Source organism: Asparagus officinalis, chromosome 8, assembly GCF_001876935.1.
Source record: "Asparagus officinalis chromosome 8, Aspof.V1, whole genome shotgun sequence".
Taxonomy (NCBI): Eukaryota; Viridiplantae; Streptophyta; class Magnoliopsida; order Asparagales; family Asparagaceae; genus Asparagus; species Asparagus officinalis.
This window is the reverse complement of record NC_033801.1, coordinates 17252445-17261304: the sequence shown is the minus strand read 5'-3', so window position 1 is coordinate 17261304 and position 8860 is coordinate 17252445. Positions and strand designations below refer to the sequence as shown.

At 35.9% G+C, this 8860-nt stretch overlaps 1 long non-coding RNA gene across 1 annotated transcript; it reads left to right on the top strand.

The window, feature by feature from the left end:
• Window positions 4151-6211, top strand: LOC109820373. Its single transcript, XR_002241827.1, has 3 exons — window positions 4151-4323; window positions 4446-4523; window positions 5985-6211. It is a non-coding gene; the product is annotated as an uncharacterized LOC109820373 (long non-coding RNA).

Sequence of the window (8860 nt, the reverse complement as noted above, 5' to 3'; positions counted from 1 at the left end):
CATTTCTATTTTGATATTCAAACATTTATTCATATTGTTAGGTTTAGAGTTAAGTTACTAATTATATAGTTTTGTTACATTATATCATATCATTAGTTATTATTTTTATATAAAAGATAATCCTAAACAGCGTTGTGGGTATGTATAATATTTACTCATGAGTTGTTATAGTACAATTACCTATTGTAGTTGTTTGCTTCGTTTCCGATATGTATTATTATTTCATTTGTGACTATATACATTGTATACACATATTATTTTCAGTATTTAATTTATAGTGTTTTTTTTAGATTTTTTTTTCTGTGACGTTGTTTGTTGTTCATTCTCTATTCATTATTTTGTTTACTTTGTGTTGTGTTTTACTTTTCATTCTTTTATACATACTATTTGCTTTTCATTATAGTGTATTCATGTATATTATTATATTTACAATATATATTTTATTAATTTATAGTCATTCATTATTTTTAGTATCAACTTTGTCTAATCGTGTTCTGTTTCATGTATTATCAGTGTTTATGTTCACATGTCCATCAATCATTCATGATATATTTATCTATAATATATCAGCGTTTTTATTATACGAATTTATGTTCTTCTTATGTTTTTATTTGTTTATAAATCTATTTTATTTTTCATAATTCATGTTTTATGTATTATACATCTTTATTTATGAATACTTATATTGATTGTATTTATGTGATTTTGATTACTATGCCATATATTGCTACATCTGAATTAATTTTATACCGCAATGATTATTAATGTTGTATCTTGTTTATATTTATTATTTACCTTATGGATATTACTAACATTTTTGATTTATTATATTATTTGTCGAATACATATATAATTATTTCCTTATTATGTTTTATATAATATGATTATTTTGAATCACTTGTTTGCTCTTACGTCTATTTTATCATATAATATTTTGTGACTACTTCCATCATAATTTATCTTGTTAGCATAATTAGTACTATGGGTATTTACACTTTTATGTGCTTATTATTATGTATATGTTTTCATTTTAATGCTTATTATACATGATGATTATATTATTGTACACATCATATGTTTCTGAATCTTGTTTATCTTTTTGCTTGATATCTTTTGTCTTTATGCTTTAATTTTATTTGTGTTTCTTTGAACTTGTCTATGATTTCGTATTATTTACTTTATGCTATATAATTGATGTATGCTAATAATTATTGTGTATCATTTCATTATGCTATTGATTATTATTATGATTTGCATTTGTTTGTTGTCTATATGTATTGATGTGTTTTTATCTATGTTTATTTCTTTTACTTAATACTATTTTCAATTGTGATTATGTGTGTTGTGTATACCTTATTATAATATTTATTGTCCTTTTGCCTGATTTATTATGCATTTTTGTCTTATATCTTGTGCTTTCTAGTAATATTACATGATACATTTGTTTATGACTCTTTGAATATTGATATTTATTTATTTGTATATCTCTATTTTGTACTTTCGCTGTTATTATTATCATGTTCTATCTTTACTGTTTACTATATTTGATTATTATATCTATGCTTCCTTACGTGCGTTTATATTTCTAACTGCTTTAGACATGTGTTGCTATAATATTATCTTTAAACTTTTTAACATAATTATAATTTCTTAATTTCGATACTTGTGCGTTATACGTCTTATTTGGTTGAATGCGATTTGCTGATTGCATTCATGTGTTTTGTTGTAACTATACTTTTTATATATCTTGAATGTTTATTCTACTAACTGATTGTATGACATTTCTATTATAATTTGATATATTTTATTATTTTCATGTCTCTTATGTTGTACATTATGTTTATCTAAACTATATATACATTTGATTCTTGCTACTTTGTTTTGCTTATATAATCTTCAAGTTTTTCTTTTTGCTTTTGCTTGCATATGGTTCATCTGTTATTTGTATTGTATATATGTGTTTTGTGTTTTATCATATTTATCATCTGCTTACGGATGATTGATTTATATTTTGTTGAGATTTTTGTCTTTTATCTTCTTTATTATTTATATTGTTGAGTTGATATGTTTTATCATATATTCTAGTGATTGACAATTATTTGAATTATGTATTTATATTTCATATCACATTTTGTATGCTATATATTTGTTATATTTTACCAATTATGTGTTATTGATTATATTTAACACTGTGATGCGTCGTCTTATGATACTATATCAATAATATCGTGTTGATATTATATTTTATGTAATTGTATATTTGTTGTCGACTCTTTGCTATTAAACTATGTTGACTGATACTTATATTTTTGCCTATGCGTAGATGTTATGTTATTTTATAATTTAATATGTATCAACTATTTTATTTACAATATACATAATTTTTAATGCATATGTAATCTCTTTCACATATATGTTCACTCTCTTTATGTTTTACTTACCTCATTCTTATTATTTATACTCGTTACTTGCCTCAATGATATCTTTTAAATATGATTGATCAAGTATATTTTCTGATTCTGTGTATTTGTATTCATACACGCCTTTTCAATTATTTGTACTACCATTAATTTTGATTTCATATTATACTTTTTTGATTAATTATGTGATGTTTTATTGTGTTGCATGTGATTTGCATATTATGTGATTGTCTATGTTAAGATTTTATTTTATTTATACACTATGATTAATACTTGTGAATATTTATTAACCTTTTGATGAATTAGTTTAATGATTAGTATCTGTTTTTTTTTTTGTTGTGTTTAATATTGTGGTGTATATTTTGTATTATTTTATTTGGCTACCTTTATTAATTGTATGCTGAATCTTAGCACATCATACATCTGTGTTGTTATTGTTTTAAATTCTCCTCAGCTTATGGATATCGTTCCATATCTGTGCTTGGGTTGTTTGTGTATCACTCTTATTTTAATTTCGAGGACGGAATTTGTTTTAAGGGGGGTAGGATGTAATAACCGTAAATTTTTAATACTAGTTTAAATAAATTTTCTGGTATTTAAATATTAAGATTTTATTTTTTTAAAAAGAGTATTTGTATCTCCCAAAATTTCTAGAATTTTCTATAATTTAAAAGTTTGTTTTTATAATTATTTTAATGATTTTGCTAATTATAAATTTAATTGTTACGATAAAGACTTTTAAATTAATGTTTGGTTATTCATTATTGTTATTATTATTATTTGTATTATTAATTATCTTGTATTATTATTAATATTTAGCTGCTACATATACCTATAGCAGGCATTGTATACATTGTTATACCCCTTTCAGTCTAATTCTACTCCAATCTGTCTCTCTCTCTCTCCAATAATTCATCCTCTCTCTCCCCTACCCCACTTCCCCAATTCCCTCCCCCTTTCACACAAATATCCTGCCTCGTGTTTCCCCCTCTTTTTTTAATCTCTCGTGCTCTCTCTCTCTCACTCACGAGCTCTCTTTCTCTACAAAATCTCATCTCTCTCTCACTTTCTCCCAGTTCACTCTCTCCCTCCCTCTAAACACAAGCCGACCTCCATCAGCGCCTCCACCTCATCTCCAGCCGGCACCGACCTCCCGCTGCCCTCCAGTCCCTCCTCCTCCAACAGGTCAAACTCCAACTCACCAACCCATCGCCCTTCAACTCGAACGCCGCCAACGAGCTCCGCCTCCGCGCCTCTTATCCCGTCGAGCTCCCTCCACCCTGCCGCTCGCTGCCCAGCCTCCGACGAACCCGCCGAGGCCCTTCAGCTACCTAGCCTCTCTTGGCGCGCCATCCTCATCCCCTCTATCTCCGATCGTCTCTCGTATGAACTTGACGCGGCAACCCTGCGCCCTGAGGCCACTGCCGGCGAACTCCAGCACCCACAAGAACTAGCACAGCCTAGCCACCACCAGCCCTCTCCTCATCACGCTGCCGTCAAGCTCCACCAAGGCCTCGACCATACGCCATGCACTCCGACAAGTGTCCAAGCCAGCGCGCACCCTCGAGCTCCTCCCAACTCAGCACAGCCCGCCCGTCTGCGTCCTGTTCTCCGACCAACACACAAAGCCACCAGCCAAGGCTCCGGCCACCCTCACTGCACGCGCAGCCCCCTCTCCGCTGCCTTAGCTGCAGAGCTCCTCATCGTCAAGTGCTACCCTGAAACCCAGCTCTGCCTCCTCCGCCCCTCGTCGCCGCCTGCAGTCCCCCGCGGCCGCCGCCTTGGCCACCGCCGCCGACGAGCCTGAGCCAGTGAGCTCACTGCAGAAAACTGCAGTTCGGAGCCAACTTCGCGCGCGTTTTCCGGCCAACTCCGACCTCCGTTTCCGTCGATTCCTTCGCCGGTACGTAGCCCTTCGTGTTGTCTATCACACAGTATATTCCTTTCACTTGGGCTCCCTATATACACCTCGTTATACTCATTTGAATATCACACATCGCATTAACACTCTAATTGTAATTGTAGTTGTTGTTTCCGCGAAACCTGTCGTAACGCTATGCAACCACCCCGACGACCTCCACTACGGTCCACGATATACCCTAGGTAAGATCCCACTTGATCATATCTGAATTTTGTATTTATTATGAATTATCTAAGATTTTAGAGATGATATATTTATCTGCATGAGATTGTTTAATGAATAATATTAGATAAATCGTAATTATGTGATAAATAGTATTTTAGAATAATTATGATAAATTAAAAGAATTTATTTCAACAGCAGAATCATTTTTGGATAATTATATCAATTAAAAAGAATTTATTTGAGAATGAAATTATTTTAGAATAATTATAATAATTTTTAGAAATTATCTTGTAGAAGAAATCATTTTAGAATGATGAATATTTTTAAAAAGAAATTATTTAGGAAAATAGAATATTTTAAATTAATAAGAATTTATCTTATTTTTGAATTTACGAATTTATTATTTAAAAGATTATTTTTAGAATTATTATAATGAGAAAAGAATTTATTTTAGAAAAAAAGAATTATTTAAAGTAAATAAATTATTATTTCAGAAGATTATTTTAGAATAATTTTATGATTCAAATTCTTAATTTTGATTATCTGATATTGTATGATATTAATGTACATGATTAGTTGCATTGATTGTTCCTTATTGTGAATAAGAATCGTTAGGAGTTTATGACTATAGTGACCTGTGTGACATGAATAAGACCTAGAGGCTTATGTGTTGTTGACTTAGAAAATACAAGAGAGTTTGGATGGGAAAGTCAAGATTCATGTGATCGGATAAGGCTGTTGATGTATCTTCCAGGCTCGCACCAGTGGTCGGTGTCGCCACTGGGGTTGGTTTGTAGGGCTAAAGTGAAGTGTGTACATCACTTTGGTCAGTGGGAATTTATTTCGTCACCCAAGTTTTGTTTAAAGTTCGGACCAGGCAGAAACAGATTGCGTGCAGTCCTCTAGGCCGCATGTGTAGCAGGATTGGATGCACTAGAGGATTTGTAAACAGTCAGTTATCCGATGACAGGAGCGTTGACTCTGTGTGAGATGTGACCAGTGACCTGTTATAGAATGACTAGTTACATGACCTTGTTTCTTAGCTAGGTATGATTTCTTGTGAGATACGGACCAGTTATATTTCTTTTCATACATAGATCGGGATTAATATTTAATTATCTACAATTTGAGACTATGGTATATACATGAGAGTTTCCTTGTTTGGATTATTTCGCTCGACGTACTACGTCTCTTGTTGTAGATTTTTAAGTATTAATTTCATCTAGTGTATAACCCTGTACTTGGATGATTATTCTGATCGCTAGCTGCATGAACTCGTTACCCGATTGATTTTGGTTTATTCTGATTATTCTATTCTAGTAGTAAATTATATTTAGATTATTAATATTTCAGTTGCATCTTTCCATTGTTATTACCATTATAACATTGGTCGCACGACCGTTTCTATTCTTCCTTTTGGGATCTTACCGTGTGCCATACACGTTGACGTACTCCTTTTCTCTCGGGTTGTACATCAGATTTAGAGGACGGACAACTACATTTAGGAGTAGTACATGAGCCAGAGGATCCTCCGCAGGAGTGCTTCGCAGACTGAGCAGAAGAAACCGAAACTTAGTTATTCCCTTTAGTTGTTCGATGGGCTTAGCTTACTTTTAGTACTTTCTATTTTTGCCTGATCGATGTATTTTATATTTCTTCAGTATTTCATTCAGATCGTTTTGTATAAGGGCATGTTTGGCCCGAATATTATGTCTGGGATGATATTTCAGTTGTGATATGTATCATTTTGTTCTGAGTTGTTATTATATTCTCGCTACTGTGATCGGGGACCTGTGCCTTTGTTCTATATTTGCTTGACGCTTAGTATATTAGATTGAGCAGAAGGAGTCTATGTTCGCGGGAAAGATCGTGTCTTTCTTTGTAATTGAGTCCATTGTCATCTTAAATAACAGCTTTTTGAGTTACAAAAGATCCGGTCTTTTTATAAGATCCGGTTACAATGAAAATCAAAGAAAAATAAACAAAGATTACAACTTTCTCCTTTTGTGTCGAACGAATCGCGAGCTCCTGTTTTGCGGTCGCTCGCTTTGTGGGTTCTTTGCCTGCGCCGGGGTTTATCCGTGGACCACCACGAGATCTAGATCCGGTCGGATCTAGGCAGTAGGACGGGTATTATTTCACCAAGGAAATAATAGCCGATGGTACTATTTCGCCAAGGAAATAGTAGCCTTTAATTCTCGGGATCAAAGACCAAGCGGTCCTCTCGAACTCTTGCCTTATTTGGCGTTGACGATCGCCGAGCACCAGATCTGGAAGAGCAAGTCCTCGAAGTCCCAAAGCTTGGATCTTTTTTAGATCTGAGTCTTCAATCCAGCAGGGCTTCGCCTCCAAAAAATCCAACCTTTTAACAAATGAACCAAGCCTCCTATTTATAGGCTCTCTTCACTGTGCCCGCGCACAGAACTGGGCCGGCCACCTATAGGTGGCCGGCTCTGGGCCGAGCCCCCTTAGGCGTGGTTTTCTGGTTTTGCGTTTTCGGTTCAGTCCGTGATCCGGTTCTGTGGTTGATTTATCCGGACTTGACTCGTTGACCTGATTTGGCAGTAGATCTGATTCCTGATTTGGCAGTAAATCCACTTCTGAGTTCGAGTCCGAAACTGATCTTGATTCGATCGTGATTCGTCCGAGTTTGCCCTTGGTTGGATGACTCGTTGACTCTTCGAACCCTTGGCTTGATTCCACATGCGAATGGATGTATTCCGTTGCTTGCGTGTTGTGCCGAGCTATGCTAGGGGACCTATAAGCAATTTTATATGCCTACAGATACCCCCTCCAAAGTATTTCAGCCTCGTTCTTTTATAGAAGAGTCTGGAATATTTTAGATATGATTGTCCCAACCTTCAGTCGGTGTAACGGGACCTTGGAATGGCTTCTGTTCTTGATTCCTTCAATTCTCCAGGCTATTCGGTGCTTTGTCAAATGTCTGTAAGAGTTCTGGTGCTGCATTTATTGTTTGACCGTTGTCGGAATTTTAAACTTAAAGTCGATTCCTGATTTTCTAATCTTTAGCTGACCATCGATTGTTGGCGTCGAGTCTTTATTTGCGACGCGTTGTCCGGCGTAGTGTTGTTGAGTTATCCTTAAGAATATTTATAAAAACATTCTCCAGGAACTTCTCAACAAAAATTAGGGAACAGTTTATACTCATATACCTTATTGGAGTATTAAGAAGCAGTTTATACTCGTATACTTTTCGGAGTATTTATTCTTTCGTTGCAACGGATTGATCGGCGTTGACTTAGGGTTACGCGTTGACCGGCGTTGACCCTAGGGTTTCGAATATCGTACGTTGACTGTTTGGTCGCAACGCGTTGACTGGCGTTGACCTAGGGTTACGCGTTGACCGGCGTTGACTCTAGGGTTTTGAACGTCGTACGTTGACTTTTTGATCGCAACACGTTGACTGGCGTTGACCTAGGGTTACGCGGCTAGCATGCGGATTGTTCAAGTCCGTTCCGCATGTGACGTTAAGCTAAAAGAGTTAACCCTTTTAGTGCTACGATATTGAATACGTAGACTTCGTCTTTCTCACGGGAATAGACTACCCGGCGACGCGTGTTAGGCGTTGGCTTTAGGATTTTTGGCTAACCCCAAGCCTTTAACGGATTTGATTAGCCTTTACCGACTACCGTTTGAGTCGGGCTAGCATGCGGATTGTCTAAATCCGTTCCGCATGTAACGTTGTGCTAAGAGAGTGAATTCTCTGAGACTTTGTGCTATGATGTTGAATACATAGGCTTCGCCATTGTTACGGGAATAGGCTACCCGGCAACGTGTATTAGACGTTGACTTATCCCTACTTAGGCTTCGGGATAAAAATACCCCAGACTGGTATTCTGGTGTCTTTTTCAATCGGTAAAAGACTAAACCGGCGACTCGTGTTAGGCGTCGGCATATCCTTTCTTAGGATTCAGGATGAAATTCCCCATGCGTGTAAGGCATGGATTTTGGTGTTATTAATAACAACCTGCCACAATGTTGAATATGTGGACGGATGTTCTTTTCAACGGTTAAGAACTAACCGGCAGCGCGGGTTAGACACAGACTTATCCCTGCTTAGGTTTCGGGATAGGATACCCCAGAATCGAACTCTGGTGTCTTTTTCACTCGGTAAAAGACTAAACCGGCGACGCGTGTTAGGCGTCGGCATATCCTTTCTTAGGATTCAGGATGAAATTCCCCACGCATGTAAGGCATGGATTTTGGTGTTATCAATAACAACCTGCCACAATGTTGAATATATGAGCGGGTGTTCTTTTTAACGGTTAAGAACTAACCGGCTGCGCGGGTTAAGCCCAGACTTATCCCTGCTTAGGTTTCAGGATAGAATACC